Source organism: Mastomys coucha, unplaced genomic scaffold (genome assembly GCF_008632895.1).
Source record: "Mastomys coucha isolate ucsf_1 unplaced genomic scaffold, UCSF_Mcou_1 pScaffold16, whole genome shotgun sequence".
In the NCBI taxonomy this organism is placed as follows: domain Eukaryota; kingdom Metazoa; phylum Chordata; class Mammalia; order Rodentia; family Muridae; genus Mastomys; species Mastomys coucha.
The window spans coordinates 59,213,575-59,237,810 of record NW_022196898.1 but is presented as its reverse complement, the minus strand read 5'-3'; the positions used below and the strand labels follow the sequence as shown (position 1 = coordinate 59,237,810).

Sequence of the window (24,236 nt, the reverse complement as noted above, 5' to 3'; positions counted from 1 at the left end):
ACATCAGTTGAAATACTAACATAGAAGGAGGATTTTCACAGGGCTTTAATTCTAACTGAAACACTATGGGATAACTAGGACTTCTGGAAGGCAGAGAACTTGTCTTCCTCAGGAAAGGGCCCATAAATTAGTTATCCTATACCAAGTAGTCATCTGAGAAAAATCGTATATCTACAAGTACTATTATATGGACAAAGTATATATACACACACACACACACACACACACACACAGAGAGAGAGAGAGAGAGAGAGAGAGAGAGAGAGAGATTTGCACACACATATTTAAATAGAGACCATGAATATGAGAGAGAGCAAGAGGCACCTGGCATAAGAAGGGTTTGAAAGTGGAAATAAAGAGGAGAAAATGATTATTTAAATAATGTGAAAGATTTTATTCCCCACTAGAGATAACTGCATTCTCATAACCATATACAAAAGTAGAAAATCCATAAAGCAACCAAATACTTACATTTGACACACATTTCCAAATATTTAATGTGACAGTTCCCATAGGCTTTAGTATATATTGAGAAATTGCATGTTTAAAACAAACTTCATAGTTTTAGTGTCTGTAGAAATATTACTTACTGTTTATAAGCCTTTGGAAATTTTTAGAAAATAATGCAGAATTTAATATAGTCATATGCAATTGCTAGCTTTGGATCACACAGTCAGCTATATGACTTTATGACATTACTTATTTTCTCAGCATGGGTTTTTAACGTCTGAGTCTACAATGCATTCATATTATTTTTATTACAATTTTCAAGAAAAAGATCAATTGCATAAAAAGATTTAATACCAACAAACTCTGTGGATATAATAAATAGCTTCTGTGTTACACAGACAGCTCCAAGATTTTAGGATTATCACAATTACCAGATAATCCCTGATCGAAGATCTACAGAAATGTTCCTTATACCTAGTCCTTCTTATCTAACAATTGAACATACAAAATTCCCACAGAGCACTTGGTATCCAGCTATAGGGATGTTAATGAGCCTATAACACTAAGAAAACCTGTAATTTTCTTTAAATTGTTTTCTCTTGCTCATTTGCTTTTAGCATTTAATTTTTTTAAAAAAATTTTTGGATAGTTTTATGCTATTATATAATTGATTCTTCTCCTTGCTCCTTCGTCAGTTTTGCATCATTAATAGGGAATGATCCATCACTTCCTCCCCCATCCCTGATTACTAATTGACAATTAATGGAAAAGATGCCATTTTCTCCAGTAGTATAAAACTGATAACTATTCCTTACCACAGTAAGTAACCTCCAACAAAGTAGTTGGCAACAAACTATTGTCAACCTTTTCCATTTTTCAATAGTAAGCAAGCTACAAAAAAGGTTTGTCGATTTGGAACATTAGTCTAACTTCCTACGAAGGTCACAACTATTTTGACAATAGGATTAGAAATAAGATATTTATATTAAGACAATAATGATATTAAAACCTTGTAAACTATAATTAGTCTTCAACATTATGTATGTCCTTAACATATTCAAGCAAGCATATAAATGTCTGTGTGTAGTTCTATGCAACTGTGAGTATGTTCACAAGAGAATACCTTATATTATGAGTATCTCTGGCTCATTTAACAGTGGATATAGAAGGATATCAAGATCTGTAGGATGAGTTGGCACAACAGATACAAAAGAGAGATCATAATTCTGTCCCCGTATATGTCCAAAAGCTTATATGTCATTAGATCTGGATGCAAAATTCCCTGTGATGTCAGCAGTTAATGACCTAGGAAGTCTTTTGTGTTTGAATCCAAAATTAGGATAAAAAGCTTGTATTCTAAAGTGAAGATGTGAGGGAAAGACATAATTCTTGTTTATCTCTCTTGGCTTTAAGCTAATTTTATAAATTTGAAGACAGCTGCTCACACTGAGGAAAAATCTATTTTACTCAGTTTATCATTAAATAATCATTTCATGCAAACTCACATAAAACAATAAACAAAAGGCATCTTATCCCAATGATTTTAAAATTAATACTTAGGATCACTGTTGCTCAATCAATTTGTCATACAAAAGAAAGCTCCACAAATATATCTTCCTGTGTTTTATCTTAATATTTAAGCTTTCTCACTCATTCTCCCACCCATGCCTGCTGACAAGCACCAATCTATCATTTCTATGATTAATTATAGAGGGAGGAAACCATGAGAGCTTTCTCTTTCTAAGAAGGAATGTACTCTTAACATGCATCAAGACTGCCACAGGGATCAGTAGCTCAGTCCTCCCTATTGCTGGATAGTGTCATATCTATGCTACAGCATTGGGCAGGAGGTTAACTATCCACTATAAAGTGTATTTACTAGTTTCTAGTTTTCATTATCATAAATAATGTTAGCTAGCATTAATATATGTTTGCAAGTTTTTTATATAATTATAACTTGTCAATTTCTGAGATTAATTAGCAAGTGTGATTGTTGAACATTATTACTCATACAGATTTAATTCTGAATATTTAAGAAAAATAAATAATTACATTTATTTCCATAGGGGTGTGGCATGCCATGTCCCTCTCCTTCCATCATGTGGGCTCCAGGAACCCAATACCATTAGAGAACCATAGATTGTATACTCTACAAGATGATTCCAGCTCCTTGCATGTGGACAATCAATATTAACAACAATAAGATCACTTTCAGTAGAACAATGTCAATTTTTTTAAAAAAAATAATTTAATTTATACTTATTTGATGGTTCAAATACTTTGTATCATATATTAAAATGTCTTACCATCCTTCCACCAAAAATATCTCTTATATTTCCTTACAATTTTAAATTATTTATCAGTTTCTCTCCCTAATAAGTCTTCTTTATACACGCTACAAGGCTATATGCAGAATTAAATATTTGATATACTCAGGTTGAGTCATAAATAGAAATCTACCAGGTATGTCCAACACATAGCATATTTTAATAAAAAAGCACATTATGTCTTTAAATGACATACTTCTTCAAACAGAATCATTTAGACAAAAATGTTAAAGTAAAATAGTGTTAATAAGTAAAATATTAGCCAGGCAGTGGAAGCACATGCCTTTAATCCCAGCCCTTGGGAGGCAGAGGCAGGCAGATTTCTGAGTTGGAGGCCAGCCTGGTCTCTAGAGTAAGTTCCAGGACAGCCAGGGCTACACAGAGAAACCCTGTCTCAAAAAAAACAAAATTTGAAAAAAAAGTAAAATATTGATAAGTGTACCATGGGCAAAACCCAAGGCAGTATTATCTATCTACTTCAGCACATAAGATTATCAAGAAACAAACTGCTTAATTTTTTATATCAATTTCTATTCCACACATTGAAGAATTTTATAAAAATTTTGCTAAAATTAACCTAAAACAAGTCTCTTTTTTAAATAGTGTCTTTTGAACGAAAAATAGTATTACAAGAAAATGTATAATAAATAAAATCAGTGCTGTTAAGAACTGAAGTTAATTTTTTGGAGTTGCAAGCACAAATAAAAAAGCATGGAAAAGAACAAAGAATTCATTATTTATTAGTAGGAATTCTACTAGCTGGTAAAGAGACATTTTTCTTTCCCTGTGAAATTTCAAAAGGCTTAATTACATAGATTTTCCATCATTGCCATCAAATGAAAATAGAACAATATTTCAAAATGCAATCTTACCAATAAGCAGAAAAAAATATACAGCCAGACCTATTGATGCTTTAAAAGAATTAGTTCTCAGTGTGGCTAATGGAATATTAGTTATATGGATTTCTGCTATGATAACTTCATATGCACCCAAAGAAGTGGAATAATCAGTAATTACATCATTTTGTCAATTCTTTACAAATTTCTAATTAGCTAAATCTTGTTTCTGGGAAAAGCTATGGGAAAGGTGATTAAAGTTGGGGCACAGGAAAAACCGAAAGAGCTAGTATTCTTTAACCATCGCGTTCTCATCTATTTCACACAGCATGGTGAATTCAGGCAGGTGACGGTGTTTGCTGCCAGACCTGACAGCTTAGACCTGAGACACACACAGTAGAACAAGACCCGTAGGCCTTTGCCTTCTATTACTTACCATGAAAACACATACCACTCTACTCAACTAGGTAAATAAATATTATTTTTAAAATAGTGACAAGAAAAAAGAAGTGGTAAGGAAGAAGGAAACTTTTAAGAAAAAAAAAGTCTTGGATTTCGAATAGTTCCACTTAAAGTTTTATAGAGATTAATAGAATTTGGAATTACTTATTAATATCTGGATTTGTTATATTTCTTTCTTTAAATGAAGTACAACTTTAATGTTTGGTTTACATTTTCACTATATTCTGAAGGTAATTTAAGACATTTTGACACACTATTTACTACTCATTTGGATCAGCTATGGGTTATTTTACCATGTCCCTGAATTTCATTACTATAAATATTTCTAAAAGTTTATGCATCTTTGGTCTACTTGTTTTTTTGTATGATATTTTTTGAGACTGTCTCTTATGTAATTTATGCTGTTCTCAAATTCGTGATGGTTTTTAATTCAGCCTTAAGCATGCTTGTGACATCAGACCTGGCTTTAAGCTTTAAGCTTCTGCAATCTGGAAAATGAAGTCCTAGTTCTCAAGCTACTTGCAGCAGATAGGTGGAACCCTTGATATACCATTGTGACAGTAGCACAAATCAGGAAATAGAATAATTTCAACACTCAAGAACTCAAAGACATATTATATATTGGACTCTTGAAAATTGCAAAATCTAAATATCTTTGTTTGCCAACTGTAAAACAGAAACTGGATTTTGCACACACTTCTGAGTAAAATTAATTTCATAAGGATTAGTACATTTTTATTGTTAGGGTGTATATAATGTAGGAACTTGCCAAAATGAACCTCTGGATTCCACTTCGGTCTACTTGTCAAAACTTGATAGTCTAGAGAAATAGCACCGGATTTTCAATTTGATCAATCACACTTTGGAAATGTGACACAAACTATTTTGTTCGTACAATAATTATAATTTTACCAAGGGATAGAGAAAAACAATTCTGAGTTTTTGGGGAAATAAATGCCCTCTCCAACATGAAGGACAGGGTAGAACTAAAGTTTAGCCACTTCCTAAGTAGGATTCTCTAAACTCCAGAAAGGAGGGTGATTTTATAAACTGAATCATGAATGTGCCCATTTATTATACAGAAATCATGATATAAGACATGTGATAGGTGACAAATATTAGACATGGAATATACCACTCAGAGGAGAATGACCTTACATTGCTCTAAGACTGCAAGAATTTGTCTAGCAAGATAGTACAGTGGGTAAAGGCGGTTGGTTCCAACATATGTCCCTGAGTTTTGGCCATGTAAAAGTGACTCTTATGAGTTGTACTCCAAATTAAGACTACTGCATGATCTCTCTCTCTCTCTCTCTCTCTCTCTCTCTCTCTCTCTCTCTCTCTCTCTCTCTCTCTCTCACACACACACACACACACACACACACACACCACACACAAGCAAACAAAAAGCACCCACTTATACATGTAAATGAATGTTGTGTGCTTACAAAATGTAAAGTTGAAAAAATGGCTCAGCAGTTAAGAGCACTTACTTCAAAGGACCTAGACTCAGTTCTTAGCATCTACCTCAGGCACCCCAAGATATTGAATAACTCAACCTCCAGGAGATCCACCATCCTTTTCTGGTTTTTGAAAGTACCTGAACACATGTGGTATATATTCAGATAGGTATACATCCTCATAAAAACAAATAAAAAAATCTTTAAAATTAAAGATTTAACTAAATCTAAAAACAAACTGTAATAATGTCTGTTAAGAATCAGTAGGATGGAGAGGGATGGCATTGCTGGGTTTTCTGGTAGATCTATTTTCAATTTTCTGTGGAACATCCTGTTTAATTTCCAGAGTATGAGTTTGCAATCCCAACATGAATGCTGGGGGAGGAGGGGTCCTCTTTCTCCCCATACTTGCCAACATGTACTTTCACCTGAGTTTTTTATCTTAGCCCTTCTGATTGGTATAGGGTAGAATCTCAGGGTCGTTTTGACTTGCATTTCGTTGATCACTAAGAACTTTGAACATTTCTTTAAGTTCTTGGCCATTTGAGATTCTTCTGTTGAAAATTCTCTGTTTAGCTCTATACCCCATTATTTGATTGGGTTGTTTTGGTTTTTTGGAGGTTAGCTTCTTGAGCTCTTTATATCTTTGGGATATTAGCCCTCTATTCGATGTGGGGTTAGTGCAGATGTTTTTCCCAGTCTGTAGGTTGCTGATTTCTCCTATTCACTATGTCTCTTGCCTGACAGAAGCTTTCCAGTTCCATGAGGTTTCATTTATCGATTTTTTATCTTAGAACCTGAGCCATTAGAGTTCTGTGTAGGAAATTTCCCCCCATGCCAATGAGTTTGAGGCTCTTTCTCATTTTCTCTTCTATTAGATTCAGTGTATCTGGCTTTATGTTGAGGTGCTTGATCCATTTGGACTTGAGTTTTGTGCAATTTGACAAATACGGTTCTACTTCCTATATACTAACTGCCAGTTAGACCAGAACCATTTATTGAAGATTTTTTCCATTGTATATTTTTGTCTTCTTTGCCAAAGATCAAGTTTTTGTAGTTATGTGGGTTTATTTCTGAGTCTTTGATTCTATTCCATTGATCAACCTGTCTGTCATTGTACCAATATCATGTAGTTTTTGTCACTATTGTGACAAAGTTGTACAAGTTGAGGTCAGGGATGGTGATTCCTGCAGAACTTCTTTTATATTTAAGAATTGATTTTGCCATCCTGTGTTTTGTTTTGTTTTGTTTTTCCATATGAAATTGAGAATTTCTCTTTCCATGTCTGTGAAGCCCTGGCAGGGCTGGGGCATCATTTTGAAGATGGGGGGAAGAGGAATGTGATGAGGAACTGTGGGAGGACAATGACTGAACTGTAAAAATGTAAAATTATATATGTATATATAATATACATATATATAGAATATGTAGAATATATGATAGTAGCATGTTTAATCACTATGGGCCTGATAATATGTTCTAGAAGGCTAGAAAATGCTTAATTGAAAGAATGTGGGGACATTTGAAGAAATTGGTTTAAAGGATCCTAGACTTCCCCAAAATAAGTTCAGTAGGTAGCTCTTTTAAGGATATGGAGAACTGAATGCTAATAAAGCAGTTAGGCTCAGTTCATGAGGTTACAGACCAAAAAGAGGATTCATTCTAAATTGGCTCCATCATGCAACATTCTAGAACACTACTCAATCTCATTCTGCTTGTGCCCTAATATTTATGATAGCAATGTTTAAAATTGGCAGTCTAGTTAAGTCAGACCAATAAATTTCATGACAGCACATTCTGATAGTAGCCTGGATCATACTGGCTCCTTTTAAACAGATTTCAAGAGAGAAACAGAAGGCCAAAGAAGAAATGTGCAATGTTTCAGACGTGGAGGTTCTGCATCCTGAAGAAATCAGCAGTATTTTTTTTAAAAAAGCCAGGTGCTTTGAAAAGGAACAACAGGATAGACTTCCTGAGTGAATCTCAAGAATAAGCAAAATTCCTCCATCACAAGCAAAATGTGCGAAGGTAAAAAATGCAGAGTTGCATTTGACAAAGTACGTTAGGATAGCCTGCTCAAAAGAGTTTTCTTAAAGAGTTATTTCTTCAGCATGTTTCTGTATTATTCACCCCATTGGCACTTAAAGACTGCCAAACAATGGCTTAAATAGGGTTTGCAATAGCCAACGACATTGGCATCAACTATGTTATCCTGACTGTGTAGTAAACGTCGAACAAGTGTTAAGGATCATGGAAGCTTCCATTGAAAATTTGAAGGAAACCTTAGAAACAGAACCTTGTCTAGCCAGATTGACATAGCTGGAGGCAGTCCTTGCAAAGGGAGAGAATGAAGTTGTGATAGTTAAGTCATAAAAGTCTGACCCAGAGAACCTGGGTAAAGTCCCACTTCTGAGGATGTTTCTATCACGATCCCAGTGGGAGCTGTTTGCTAGAAGACAGTCTGCTTCTGTCTGTGCATCTCACTCAGTCTCTCTGTATCTCTTGTTTCATCTCTCATTCATTGCTACTCCCACATTCCTACAGAAGCAGCCAAGTATCTTTACCTGTCCCTTTTATTTTTTTCTCCAAATTTTCGCTTTAGAATATATAATTCTGTATCTATCCCACAAAACAAACGTAGTCATACCCAAGACAACCACTCCCCCTCTAAGTCACTTATAACAACGTGAAGATAGACTGAGTACATTTTGCATTGGAGTCATGTGCAAATTTTTATGGTTTGAATCTTGAAGATTATTCAACTGATCATGTTCTAAATGCTTGACTGCAAGGCTAAGATGTAGGCTATTTAGGAAGTGATTGAATGATATTATTGATTTCATTAATGGTCTATTGTTATTTGTAATCTAATAAGTATCAAAGCAAAGTATTATTACACACTGCTATTATTTTAAAATATAGAATTCTTCACACATTTTAATACCATCTTAACAGAGTCAATGCTATGCTTCTCTGTTTTATTCCAAAATCATTATATGTACTGCTAACAAGCAGGACTGCTTATTTAACATCCTGTGTGCCATGTTATAACAGCTCTTCCCACCATCAACCCTCCAGCACTGTAATGTTTTGCCTTATTTGTAATAAAAGCAAAAGCAATTGGGCTATCCCAGGACGGAAACCTCAAAGTCATGAATCTCTGCTTCTTTTAATTGAGTGATATGTTTTGAGTGTATAATGTCCATTTAAGGCTATTGTGTGGCACTATTGGTGGATAGGAAAACATTAGGATATGGGATATGATGAGGGTTCATATCCCATTGCTTCATATGGATATGAAAAAATTCATTGGAAGTATGTAACTGAAGAGAAATGGTTTTTACACTAGTTTCTCACTTTCTCTCTCTCTCTCTCTCTCTCTCTCTCTCTCTCTCTCTCTCTCTCTCTCTCTCTCTCTCTCCTGACAACCATGAGTTCTGCAAGTATATCACACATTCCACCACAATATATTGTAGCTCCACAAAGCAAAAATGGAAGACAGGTATAGGTGAAAAATCAGCCACTATGAAAACACACACACACACACACACGCAAACAAACAAATTTCAATACTTTATATAGAGATGGGAATTTGAGGAAATATTATTCCATTGCTACACTCTTTGTTAATGTTTTTTTACTTGAAATTACATAATTATAAAACTATTTAATATGTATTTGGCTTGCCAAAGTTCCATTTATTTCCATTTTTCTTATTTATATGTCAAACATCCAACTAAAAATAGCATTATTGTGAAGCACCCACTGGAAATAGAGCAATGAAAGAAACTGCAAAGATCCATCAGCACTCTATACTGGAATATTTTGGAGAACAAGAAAAAACAATTTAAACAAATGGCTGCTTAATGAATAGGACGTGAGAGTTGCTTAAAGAGGAATAAGCAACTGTTAATAGAACTACATAACTATATTCCAATAAGGTACTGCAGTAAATGTCTCTGCTACAGAGAAAACTGAGCAGTAAGATGGCTCAGGATTAAAAGTGTTCAACACATGAGTCTGAAAGTTGACTTTGATCCCTAAATTTAGCCCTGGAAAGGGGAGGGAGAGAACCAACACATTCCCCCGAGTTGATCTTCAGAGAATTCTCAAGGTCATACCTCTCAAAGTTTACTGGATTCTCTGTATGATAAAGGGTCATTTTAATATTCTCAACAAAATAGTTCTATGATTTGATCTGTGATTTAAAATAATAAAATAAACACTGACAAGAATCTGAAAATGGTGTAAAGAGGAAAACTTCGGTAAGACCACTGTGAGGTTTCAGGTAATGTCACCTGAATGTTCGGACCACAGTGATAGCAGCTAATGGGCAATGAAGGAGTACAGTGTAAAATGAAGGTAAAAATCCAGAAGGACTGCAAGAAAATTTTGAACAATTTAGAGATGAGAATGAAAATAAACCATTCACTAAAATGAGCATGAAAACATACAAATAATAAGACATCTGGGGAAGAAGTATGTGGATAGATCTCTCCAAATGGGCAGAGGATGTGAAGATATTTATGTCACATGTAAATGCTCACCAAAAGGTGACTTCATCTGAGGAGGAGTTCAATAATCAAGTGGATAAGATGACCCGTTTGGTGAACAGTCAGCCTCTTTCCTCAGCCATCCCTGTCATTGCTCAATGGACACATGAACAAAGTGGTCATGGTGGCCGAGATGGAGGTTATGCTTGGGCTCAACAACATGGACTTCCACTTACCAAGGTTAACCTGACTACAGCTGATGCTGAATGCCAGATGTGCTAACAACAGAAACCAACACTGAGCCCCAGATATGGCACCATTCCTTGATGTGACCAGCCAGCAATCTGGTGGCAGGTTGACTACATTGGACCACTAAAATAAGCATGAAAACATACAGAATAATAAGAAAATCTGCTGTCTGTTTTTGTTAAATAAACAACATGGGTCTTGGGGAGGAGGGAGGACGAGTCATTGGTAAGAGCACTTGCTGTTCAAACACAGTGAACTGATTTCAGATCTCCAGATCTTATGTACATTCTTGGATTTCTGCACCTGTAACCCCAGCGTCATGCAGCAGAAGGAGGAGGATAGCTGGAGATTTATGCCCACCACCCTGGATCCAGATTCAGTGAGAGACTCATTATCAAAGGAAGGGGAAAGCGAGAGCTATAGCATGACACTTGATGTCTTTCTTTGGCCTCTGTGCATGATGGATTGTGCTTACCTGCGCACAGACGTGTATAGACATATGCACATTTGTGATACATTCACACATACTGAAAATGTAAATAAAATTAAGTTAAAATAAAATAAGAAAAAAATGTTAATATGATCACCAAATAAAATAGCAAATGTGAAATAGTAAATATACAAGAATCAGTGGCCACAATTGCAGAAGTGCTATATGTGTGTGCATAGGCAGATTCAAACAGAGGGTCTTGCTCAGGTTGAAGGCAGAATGGTTCAGGCCAGACACAGTACATGGCTTCAGACAGCATTTGAATATACCACATAATCACCAAAGATTTCACAATCTATTATTGGCAATTATTTAGCTAAGCATCATTATAGAATTATTTATAAAATTAAAGTATCTGGAAAAGAAAATTAAGCAAGTATTTTCTATAGTTCATAAAATATAATTAATAGTAAAAGAATCTGTAACATTACATTTAAAACATGCCCTGTTGGTTCAAATTATTTCTCTTTTTCAAATATGAATTGATAAATTAACCATTTTCTACATTGTATTTTCCTATTTCTAGCCAAAAACATTCAAATAGCTACTACAATCTTATTTGCCCACTTTTAAAAGAAGATACATTTTAATATTTTAATTAGCATATGCACTTGCAACATAGTATATATTGATCAAAATGAAACTATGAAAAAAGAAGGAAAAAAATCCATCAAATAGAACCAAAACAGTCAGAGGCAAGTAGGGAACAAGTGTCAACTACACATGGAGGACACTTTTTCTCCTTCCAAATGGTCATCATCCTGGCTTCTGGTGTGTATGAAGCAGGATCCTTGTGCTTATTTTTGCTCCTTTCCTCTTGTGAGTTGTATGTTATATTTGAGCAAGACAGACTAAGGTCAGCGGCAGCCCTTCCTGAACATTCTCATGACTCCAGATTCAAACACCTGGCATTTATTTTTTGGTTGCAATTGGGAGATTATATAACTTACTAGCAATATAATTGGTGACACTACAACTCTAGGTGTTATGTAGCTAAGATTAAGATGTAATTGAAATGTAAATAAAGTACTGAATCTGGTAGGAGAAAATAAATTTTTCTAGTTTTCTCTGGTGAAGAAACAAAAATAGAAGCAAAAATTTAAAGCAATTGATTTAATAATACACAGTAATCCTACAGGGCTTCTCACGGGAGGATATTGAGCACAATTCTGTTATTGTGCTTATTATTATTTTGTTCCAATACCACTGTAGCATTTATTTCAAACCAATGGGTTAGCTTGCTTTTTTTAAGTTTCACTCACTGGAGTTAAACTCTCTGATTAGGTCAAGCTGCCCAGAGAACTCCAGAGATCCACCGGTCTCCACATCAGTGTCAGAATCAGCTAACAGGTCTCCTGACTTTTCTGTTACTTCAGGTTTTGGGGATTACCTCTTGCTCTCAGACACACAATCCAAGAGCTTCACTAACTAAGCTTTCTTAGCACATCATTGTTAGGTTTCTCTAAGTCTTTTTGTTTGTTTTTTTACAAATACATTTATGCATATATTATTTGAAATGAATTCTGGGCTTGACACAAGTTTTTTCCTTTTTCTATTTTACTTTGTAAAATAATGTTTTGTGGTGTTGTTGACACCTTCTAGCTCCTTCAATCCTTCCTTCTCATTTTCCACAATATTCCCCGAGGTATGCCCACTGTTTGGCTGTGTGAGTCTGCATCTGTTTCCAATCAGTTCCTTCCTCTGAGCCAGTGAATTTGCTCGCCTGAAAGCTGGTTCCCAATAAACCTGTATATATATATACTTTCATTTGGCTTGAATTGACTCACTTCAGCAGCAGAGAAATAACTTGTCAGCTCCTGTCTGCAAGTATGGGAGAATATCATTAATATTGTCAGGTATGTGTTCTCTCATGACATTCGTCTCTAGGTGGGCTAGTCATTGGATGGCCATTCCCTCAAATCCAGGACAAATTGTGGGTCTAAGCTTTTGTGGCTAGATTAGTGGTCCCATCCTTTCCTTGGAAGAAGTCATGCCTGCTTACAAGGAGGTAGCCATTTCAGATTCCTATTGCTAGGAGTCTTAGAATCACCCTAATAGATTCCTGGCAGTTTCTCTTGTCCTAGATTTTGTCCCAGATATACAACCCTGTCCCCACCAATTCTAGTTCTCTCTCCCTCTGTCCTCCTTACAGTTGATCCTGCTTGTTCCCCTCCCCAACCCTCTCCCACCCAGGTCCCGCCCTCTATCACAACAACCTCCATGTCTATTTTATTTCCTCTTCTCAGTGATATTCAAGTATCTTCTTTTGACTCCTCCTTGTTACTTAGCTTCTTTGGTTCTGTGGATTGTGGTATGATTATATTGTACATTATGGCTAATATCCACCTACAAGTAAGTTCACAACATGTTTGTATTTTGGAGTCTGGACTACCTTGCTTAAAATGACATTTTCTAGCTCCAGCCATTTCAACTAACATGGGTCTTTAGAAGCTCTGAGAGATTAAACCATCAACCAGAGAGCTTGCATGGGATATATACATATACATATATCTATATATATGTATACATATATAGATATATACATATACATATATCTATATATATGTATATATAGATACATATATGGTTGTGTGTGTTTATATGTGTGTGTATATATACACACACACATAAACAAACACATACATATGTGTGTATGTTTCTACTCTATTAGGTTTTCACACTACTCTGTGTAAATCAGAGGACAACTTGTATGAGCTGTTTTTTTCCTCTCTATCATGTGAGTCCTGGGGATGAACACAAGTCATCAGGCTAGTTGGCATGTACCTCTACCCTCTGAGCAATCTCATAAGCTCCAAGGTTACTTCCTGATTTCATTGAAAAGAACATAACTGCTGCATTATGCACAGGATGCATGGAGAGACACTTTGTTTCCACAGTTACAGAAAATTTTCCTCGCTATATGCTACATTGTTTTTTTTCTTTGGCAAAAGTGTTATTTTCTTTTACAGAGACATTTAGACATCATTTAAAAATGTTTTTTCTTTATTTATATATACATATATGTGTATACATATATGTTTGCATATATGTATATATGCAAATGTTCCTACTAATACCACAATAACTGAGTGAAATCAGGAACAGGAGAATTCTGTTTTATAGACAGTGATCCTCACGTAGCATGGAGCAGACCCTTTCACCGACTCAGGTCATCACCATTTGCACTATACTGATGGACATATCTGAACTAATGTGCTTCAGAGTGTAATTTGATTGCCTGGATTTTGCTGTGAGCCCTTTCAGAAGCACAACCCATAACCCTGTGCTATTTTCAATATTTTTATTTTTTAATGGCAGCCAAACTTTCACAATGAAGGGAGAGAGAGTCTAGGAAAGCAAGTGACAATCATCCCTTGGAACATGCTTTACTGATACATAAATCAAGGGAAAAGCCACAACAATTAAGTAGTGAAATCAGCATAAATATATGAATGTTTTATAGCCAAATAGAAGTTATTGTCTGGCCTAATTTACTTGATATAACTTGCAGAATTATTGAAGTATTTCTAATAAGTCAAAGAGCATAATAAACAAATAGATTAATAACTACAATACATGCATGAAAATGAAATCCTTCATTTCAGAAAATTATCACAAAATTTTAAATACATATTTGTACAAATAAAATGGTATATTACTAAGTTGCTATAAAAGATAATATTTTGCATTGTGAATAAGATGTCAAATTTGTTCTAATACAATATCATTGTTAAAAGTCTTGTATAAACACCATTTTCCTATAATCACAGAGTATTTTTTAAATGAAGTAGCTCTTAGAAATTCTTTTTAAATGGTTCATCTCTCTCCATCGTAGGCTTAGACTTTTCCAAACTTATTTTAATAAGGGTTCTAAAATACTTCTAACCCCCTTTGTAGTGCATTGGCTAAAGGTAGGGGAGGAAAGATAGTAAATAGGATAGAGGAGGTGGCTCTGTTTAGAAGCAGTTCTTTGGTTTGATTCCAATGTCTATTGTCAGGATACTAACACCAGTTCAGTAGTGTCTGAATAATAAAAGTCGAGTTTAAAATGGGTCACCATACACAAATCAGGAGCAGCAGCAACACAATGCAGTAGAAACAGACTGGCCTCTGTCTAATTAGGATGAGTCCTCTGGAGTGATCAGAACCAGCCAGAAGTCCTCAGCAGTGCCTCTGTCAGGGAAGGGAAGATCAGTGAAGACACGAGACCAGTGAAGCATTGCATAGCTAGCAATGCAGTCATGCCGTGACATCTGTTGGGTCCTACTTACATTCTCTCCAAACATCACATTTCCTTACATGGATCTGCTTCAGCAAGACATCACATGAGCCTGCTACAAGAAATCATCATATGACACAACCAAAGAATTCCACTCCATACATGTTTTGGAGAGGTATGTGCTCAGAGGTTTAAAAAATATACTGTACAAAGGGAAAGAGTTTTATCAGTCTCCAAACTATTGTACATGAATTTTCCTGTGATCTGAGGCAAATATTAACATAAACCATTTTGTTTTATATTACTGAAGCCTTCAAAGTGAGAAATAAATTTATGAACATACATAAAAACTATACAGCCCATGAATATAAATTTTCATACCCGAATGTACATCATGTCATTATTGTATTTTTGCAGACCTCCTAAGAGAATTGCAGTCACAAGGTACATCACCATAACAAGCCCTTCCCATTAAGATGTTCAATGTTTCTCCGAATTTCACAGCACTTTCATTGTATTTCTCTTTCCATGGATTTCAAATGTCTAAAATCCTAATGATTCCTGTAAACACACTTGTAACTTTGACCAAAAATGATTTTATTATAAGGAAAAGGAAAGGTGACAGAGGCAGTTTACTCTGCTGTGGGATGGTGATCTCCAAGGCATCAGCTGTCACCAGGGTGTCGCCACTTGACAGTTCAATACCTGCTCATCCTGTGCTCCTGACTTTGCTGAGCTCTGAGTAAACCATGCTGTATGCAAACTGTCAGGAAGAGCCTGACATATAATTAGTACTGACCTCCAGGATGGCAGTCCCAATGTGAAACCAAACAGCACAGCTAATATTCATTACAGTTAAATTAATCTTCACACCTTGCCACTTAGCATTGGACAGTCAAAGTTCCAAACAGAAAGCATTTTATGAACTCTGTGATCAACTCAACAAAATCCTAAAGCTAAGAACTCCACAAAGAAAGCTGCATTTTAAAGGGCTTGATATGAACCTTTTTATAACAGGTAAAACACAGCCTTCATAACCACGGTGGAATTAAAATGTTCTGTGGCATTTATGGCAAGGATTTTATGTGGACCCACCCCAGCAGCATTGCTGTTTAATGCCTTCCCAGCTCAGACACATCAGACAAACACCAGCTGCCACCAGAGGCACAGGTACTGCCTAGCTTGCCAAGCTCTCTGATATTGCTTTGCCTAGATTCTTGTGACCTCCCTTGAGCTCAGAGTGTGTGGGAGAAATACACAACACGTGAACTCTACCTTGTGCACTCCTGAGAGCAACAAGATGAGCAAGTGTCTACTGATACTCTGTACAGTGAGGCAAAGGAACCAATTTCTGGCATTTGCTTCTTAGAATTCAAAAATCGCATTGCTAAGTGATTTGGGGGTGGGGCAATCATCTTCCAACCTCCCATAATATCTCAGTGACCCATTGCCTCTCCTGTCCCCCGTGGGAATCAAAGGGATGAACACATCACATGTAATCACTTGAAGCTAACAACATAGAGAGCACCAAATTGTTACACCATATGTGTAGTGTATGTTATGCTCTGTTTTTGTTTTTTCAATGAAATTTTAGAGAAAATATATTTTTAAACTTAAAGGTTAAATTTAAATACTTAAAGCACTTATATTTGTGTTTCAATACGTGGATTGATTTCTTTCAGAAGCAGACAATTCTTTTCAGCAAATGGTATAAGGCACCTTTGGAAGAGTAGTAAGTCAATGAATGCCTTGATTCTGCCTCCTGAAATTGGTGCACACATGGATCAAACAGGGTCTGTTTCATAGCCATGAGTACGCAAAGCAGATATGCCACCCATGCATACTGAAAAGTAACCTCAAGTGCTGAAGTACTAAGGTATACCTGGGAGGGTGAAAGGCAGGAGCCGTCAACTCACTAGAGAATTGAGCTATCAGCTACGGGACAGCTCATTTTGTGCAAAGGCTCTGGACAGCTGGCTGAGGAAAGTGGCAGAGCTGCACATGGTGACAGGCTCTGGAGACAGTGGCTACATTAGCAGCATGATATGTATACAGTGACTCATAGTTTTTCTCCTTTCAGCCAACCTCACAGAAATAGCAAGAGCATCAGCTATAAAAACTGAGCAGAGAAGTGAAGTATCAATGATATATTTTTAATTTTCTCAGCATCTGGACATTTATTATAATTTAGTGGAAGTCATATGACATGAGAGACGACAGCAGAAGGCTTTAAAAGCACAGAAGCCATGGTGTAAATCCTGATTTAACCATTACACATTTAGTGACCTTCAGAGTGTTAAGCCTTTAAGATCTCAGTTTCTCTGATTATAATAATAGTAGTATGAAATACTATACTATGTGAAAAATCAGAAATAATATTTTAAATTTTAAAAGGAACTGCCACTGGAGTATCAAAGACTAATTATGATTGATTGTATGAATCTAGAATTCCTGTGATTATTACATTGGTCTTGATGCTTGAGCAAAACTTAAATACTCCTAATAATGAAGACTATATATTTTGACTTTTAGTTGCACAATTTCAACTTAGGCAACCCATAGTTTCCTAAGAACACAGTTATGTAACTTACAGGTAATTTAAACTATGCATTTGCCTAATGTTCTTTTTGTTCTAAGCTTGAAGAAGATGCTTCAGTGGCTGAAGCCTACCACCAGGAGGAGCTCAATAGTTCTTGATGAGTTTCTCAGGATAGGTTTAGTCCAAGGCCAATGCATAACAGGCATGACAGATGGAAGGCATGAGTTTTCCTTAGTTCCTTAGATGTCTTAGTTTTTCCACTTCAGATTCTTAGCATGCATCACTCTGGGGCTTCAGGTAGCCATGGAATTAGCACAGAAAGAAGGCCGGCTTGAGTATGAAAATGTTATTCTCTAAAAAGGCTTAAGACATGTACACCAATTTATTTCTACTCTGGACTGATGGAAGGTGGGAATTGCATCTATTTCAGATTTACTTAACCTGCCTTCTTCCCTTCCTCCCTACTTTCTTACACCTCCTTCAATTTTTTTTTATTATTTATTTATTTATTTATTCATTTATTTGGTGATAGTCTTGTTTTCCTGTCGGAATGGTGATACTTTGAGAAGATTTCAAGTCTTATGTCAATTCCAGATATTACCTGGCAAGTTTCAAAGACTGAAGACTCCATTACAGACAAGGAGCTCTAAGAATTACAGAATTCAGTATATTACATAAATGTGCTACCAGATACCTTGTGACTTGTTACTCCAGTAGAATGGATGTCTTAGTTTTGTGTTTTAAAATTCTGGAGGCCAGGCTGAAAAAATTCTATGAACAATTTTTTTTTCAGAGGAAGTTATCATGTGTGGGGGATATTTGGGTTAAATCTTAGATCCTCCATTTGCTAATTTTACAAGTTCTTACAAATTCTTAATATTCCTATGCTTTTTCTTGTTATGTAAAATTTAAGTTATAAAAATATATTCTTCATATGACTATCAGACTATATAATAATCAAGTCCTTGTTACTAGGCAGATACTGTTTTAGGCTCTAAAATATAATGCTGAAAAATAAGCTCCAGTCTTTATAAACTATATTTTAAATGTATATACATATACACACACACTCACAGACACACACACTCACAAACACACATACAAAAACAGAAAGACAGACAGACAGATAGGTAAAGCAATATAAGCAAATAAATAAAACCCAAAAGTTAGCAAAATTTTCAGACATAACTTTTCTGATAGGACAAAGAATAAATAGTTAGGGATAATTGTGTTTCAGACTACAAGAAAGAAAGATATAAAGTTAATGTCCTGATGTTTAGAAATATGGTTAATTTTGAATGAAACACTATTACTAAAGTCTTTTACTAAGCTCTTTGAGTTATAATTTCTGAAAGGCTGAACATCTTCAACCTAAGTAGATGCATGAATATTAAAATCTATTTTGAACTCATTTTTTAAAAATTGTTAGATATTTGCTTTATAGCACATGAGCACAGGGGAAAATTTCCTCAACAGAACACCAAGAGCTTATGCTTTAAGATAAAGAATTGAGAAATGGAACCTCATAAAATTACAAAGCTTCTGTAATACAAAAGACACTATCAATAGGACAAGACAGCAACCAACAGATTGGGAAAAGATCTTTACAAATCCTATATCCGATAGAGGGTTTATATCCAATATGTACAAAGAAATCAAGAAGTTAGACTCCAGAGAACCAAATAACCCTATTAAAAATGGGGTGCAGAGCTAAACAAAGAATTCTCAACTAAGGAATACTGAATGGGTGAGAAGCACCTAAAGAAATGTTCAACATCCTAAGCCAGCAGGGAAATGCAAATCAAAACAACCCTGAGATTCCACCTCACACCAGTCAGATTGGCTAGGATAAAAAACTCAGGTGACAGCAGATGCTGGAGAGGATTTGGAGAAACAGGAACACTCCTTCATTGCTGGTGGGATTGCAAGCTGGTACAACCACTCTGGAAATCAGTTTGGCGGTTCCTACAGAAATTGGACATAGTACTACCAGAGGATCCAGCTATACCATTTCTGGACATATACCCAGAAGATCCTCCAACATGTAATAAGGACACATGGTCCACTATGTTCATAGCAGCTTTATTTATAATAGCCAGACACTGGAAACAACCCAGATGTCCCTCAACAGAGGAATGGATACATAAAATGTGGTACATCTACACAATGGAGTACTACTTAGCTATTAAAAACAATGAATTTATAAAATTCGTAGGGAAATGAATGGATCTGGAGAATATCATCCTGAGTGAGGTAACCCAATCACAAAAGAACACACATGGTATGCACTCTCTGATAAGTGGATATTAGCCCAGAAGTTCAGAATACACAAAGTACAATACATAAATCATAAGAAACTCAAGAAGAAGGAAGACCAAAGTATGGATACTTTGTTCCTTCTTAAAAGAGGGAACAAAATACCCATGGAAGGAGTTGCAGAGACAAACTATGGAGCAGAGACTGAAGTAAGGACAATCCAGAGACTGCTCCACCTGGGAATCCTTCCCATATTCAGTCATCAAATACAGACACTCTTGTGGATGCCTGCAAGTGCTGGCTGAAAGGAACCTGATATAGCTGTCTTCTGAGAGGCTCTGACAGTATGCGGCTGATGTAGAAGTAGAGGCTCACAGCCATCCATTGGACTGAGTACAGGGTCCCCAATGAAGGAGCAAGAGAAAGGACCCAAGGAGCTGAGAAGGGCTTACAGCCCCTTAGGAGGAACAACAATATGAACTAACTAGTACCCTCAGAGTTCCTAGGGACTAAACCACCAACCAAAGAGTACAAATGGTGGGACTCATGGCTCCAGCTGCATAGGTAGCAGAGGTTGGCCTAGTCGGTCATCAGTGGGAGGAGAGGCCATTGGTCTTGTGAAGGTTCTATGCCCAAGTACAGGGGAATGCCAAGGCCAGGAAGCAGGAGAGGGTGGGTTGGTGAACTGGGGGAGGGGGAAGGGAACAGGTTTGTTGTTGTTGGTGGTGGTGTTTGAGGCAAAACCTGAAAAGGAGATATCATTTGAAATGTAAATAAAGAAAATATCTAACAAAAAAAACAAACCCTATAGGATGATGGCAGCAAGGAAAGTTAGGGCTGTGATCACCCTGAGCACCAAGCCTGACTTTCTGGTAGGATTTGGAACTGATTGCACACTGACCTGGCCCAGGGCTGGCCTCTTGCAGTACTTTCTTATTTTCTATATTTGAACCATATCTTAACTTTCTTTCAAATAAAACACATACACTTCCAATTTGACCAAAAAAAAAATTGTTAGACATTTCCTTTAAAGGGAAAAAATATAATGCATGTATATTTGGTTTATATATATGTGTATGTGTTAATATTTTTCCATGATTGCTTTAGATTTTCTTCAAAGAAAAAATGTGGCTGAAAATATTACATCACTTTCTCAGTTCTTTGTACTCTCTTTATAAAGAGAATAGGTCTCTGGGTTTAGTCTTCATGCTTCCTATGGATTTTTTCAACTTCTCTTGTATAAGTAGATAAAAATTGTGCTGTGGTATTTGAAAGCTTACAGCTATAGCTAGAATAATGATAAACTAATAACTTTTATTCACCATTATATGAGTAAAGCTGATTCTTCTTCATGAATGTTCCTTTGGTCATTCCTGAGATTATGTTGCAATGTATTAATGTTATAAATTGATTCATTCCCCAGCTTATAGATGTTAAGACACCTCATATTTTCAATATTAAAAATGAGGTTATGAATAACTTGTTTCCTATGTGATCACTTTTTAATCAAATTCAGTACATTCTTCCAGTCAGAATATATCCCTAGTGAGACACAATGGAGCTGGAGTGTGCCACTGTGGTCTGAACCTAAGAAACTTGAGAAATCAATGCATAAGGGAAAGGGGTATCAGTCTTATTATTTCTAAACAACTAGTATTTTATCCTGATTTACATTCAAAACCTAGTTTTCTTCATATATTTTTTTTTTTTATTTTAAGGAAATGTTACTGAAACACCAATTAGATGTGTACAGTGCTAGAAGTATAATTTCTACTAAAGGCACATGAAGAAAAGAGTTAATGATGTGGTGATGCATATCTGAAATGTCAGGACTTACGGAGGTTATACCAGGAAGTCAAGGAAGTTACACTAGGAAGATCAACTGAGTTACCCTCAAAAGTCAAGGTCATTTCTAGTTACCTGGGAAAAACAAGACTGCAAGAGTCAAAGAACAGGGTAGTGCAGACAGGTCGAATGTCTGCTATCATATGTCTGGCTCTGGATTGAATTGAGAGCCATTGGTGGGGGAACTGAGTAGCTGGCAAAGATGGGCCTTGTATAATATCTGAAAGCTTGGATATTATTACAGGATGAGATTGCCATTCACAGGAAGGTATTTGTGTGTGTGTGTTCTACTTGTTGATTAGATTTCCAGTGTACATTACCAGCTGATGATACTTGTAGGAGTTAGCCCAATGAAGTCACCTAGCACAGATAGATTATCAACCTTTCTTGGATAAGAACACTTCATATATGTTGTCATTAGAAGCAGCATATATAAATTGTTCTTACAAACATCTATTAAAGGGTCTAATATTTCTTATTTATTAATAAATATTATTTTTAATAAAAATATATTATTTCTTCTGGACATTTCTTTACATGCCTTTGGACTTATTGATTTTGCCCATGTTCTGTTTCTTATATAAAAAACACAAATGAGTGTGACTATTTGTTACTGCCCAGCAGTAATGTTAAAGAGAGGGTTATTTTGGGAAATGGAGTTAGAAAGAAAAGAAACAGTAAGAGAGAGTTTGGGATAAATATAGGGTGGTCAAAGTTATACCTGTCCACGCGGAAGGTTAAAAAATTAGATGGGAGTCGTGACTACTCAGCCAGCTTGAATTTTAATTCCCCTGTTTTTAACAAGCCAACAGATAGAATAGGTGAGGTAAACCCCTCCCACAAGTTCGTCAGCATGCCAGCCCAATCAGCGACTTCTCTTGGTGTCTGTAGAGGTGGGACTTCTGATGTAACTAGAACCAGGAACGAGGGGTGGCAGATAGCAGGAGGTGGGCAAAGAGGTATGGTTATGAGAGGCAGGCTTCAAGCCAGGAGGGTTACAATTCCTCCCTTTATATTAGAAACAAAAAGCAGAATAAAGGTCATGGAGCTTGGCACAGATTCGGTATGGGAAACATCACAATGCTTTAGGTGGAGGGTTCTGCATATCTCTCTGGTTCTATCATCTCAGACTATTTGACACAGCAAACCAGGCTTATAACATGTCTTCAGCCAAGACACAGCCACTTGGCATGTGTCTCTGTCTGGGTTGACTTCCCCACCAGAGAGACAGACTCCTCTCTGCACCATCCATCTATACAAAATGCCAAGACATGTCTTTAACACCTGCAGAGTCCAGGAACTGCCACAGTCACTCTGGAGTCCACCTTCTGTGAAGTCCATGTGAAGCAGCACTGCTGTGCTGATGGGCAGCTGGGCGTAGACATCTTAATTGAGTTTCAAAGTAGTAGTTCCCAAGCTAAGAGCCTTTTTAATAACTTTGCCTTCAATAGGCCTTTAGTTCAGTTGTCAATAAGTAACTTTTTATGTTAGAAACTCTGAGATTGAGCTTGGATAAGGAGAGCTTCAGGACTGAGCAAATTTTGATTGTCTTTAGACTCCGGGAATGAGCCTGTTTAATATAGAACCTTAAAAGATTAAAAATAACAATAACTAGAAGATGTCTCAGGTACATTAGTTCCCAATTAGCAACTCTTAGGCCCAAGGTTTGGCCTCTAGGTATAGAGGGAAACCAATGTTGACTCTTAGAAAAGAATAGAGTCCAATCTCAGCCAAAGCAAACTTTGCTGGCCAGGAAAAATGTTCAGCCAGTATTCTTGGTGCATAAACATGTCTATAAAAGATCTTGTACCTGTATCCACTTCGCAAAAACATGTATAAGGCCGCCATTGTGTATCAACACCAAAGGAGCCCTTTCCCGAGGTCAAGGAGGGGTTAAGAAAATATGGTGTTAGTAAGTGGAGTGACACGCCATTTCATTATGGATTTTTCAAGACAAGCAAAAGGCAGCATGCCTTTAAACATGAGCAAAAAACAAAGATTGCCTTAAAAGAGGCGAGAAAATGAAATATTGTTTAACATAATCAAAAAAGCAAAACATGTCTTTTAATATAAGAGAAAAACCATGATGGAGTGTATATTTCCCCTCCTTTTTAATATACAAATATAAACTAACAACCTTTCAGTTCCATAAGGAACATAAAATATAGAAAAAAGAATATAGCCAAAAACCAATTAATATATCATTTATGTTCAAGCAATAATAACTTGAAAGTCTGAGAAGAAATAGTCACATGTGTAAATTTTAACATTAATTTTGAGATCAAAATCATATTTTAAAATTGACCAGATATTATAACTAATAAAGAACTTAGTTATGTATATGTATCTATATATCAATATAAAAGATAATGCTAAATTTTGACACTAGAGTATACAATTTGATAATATACGTAGAAATGGGGAGAAAATTATGAGACTAGAACATGTGACTCAGCGTTGGGCAAGATGGCCCAGCAGACCAGAGCAGTGACTGCTTCTCTGAAGGTCCTGAGTTTATATTTAGCAGACACACACACATGATAGCTAATGGCCATCTGCACAGCTACAGTGTACTTATGCACACATAAAATAAGGTATGTGTCTTATATA

General features: G+C 36.1%; 1 non-coding gene across 1 annotated transcript; it reads right to left on the bottom strand.

Annotated features, from left to right (window-relative positions):
• Nucleotides 1-8,447: 8,447 nt before the first annotated feature.
• Nucleotides 8,448-8,553, bottom strand: LOC116094518. Its single transcript, XR_004120164.1, has one exon. It is a non-coding gene; the product is annotated as a U6 spliceosomal RNA (small nuclear RNA).
• Nucleotides 8,554-24,236: the final 15,683 nt, after the last annotated feature.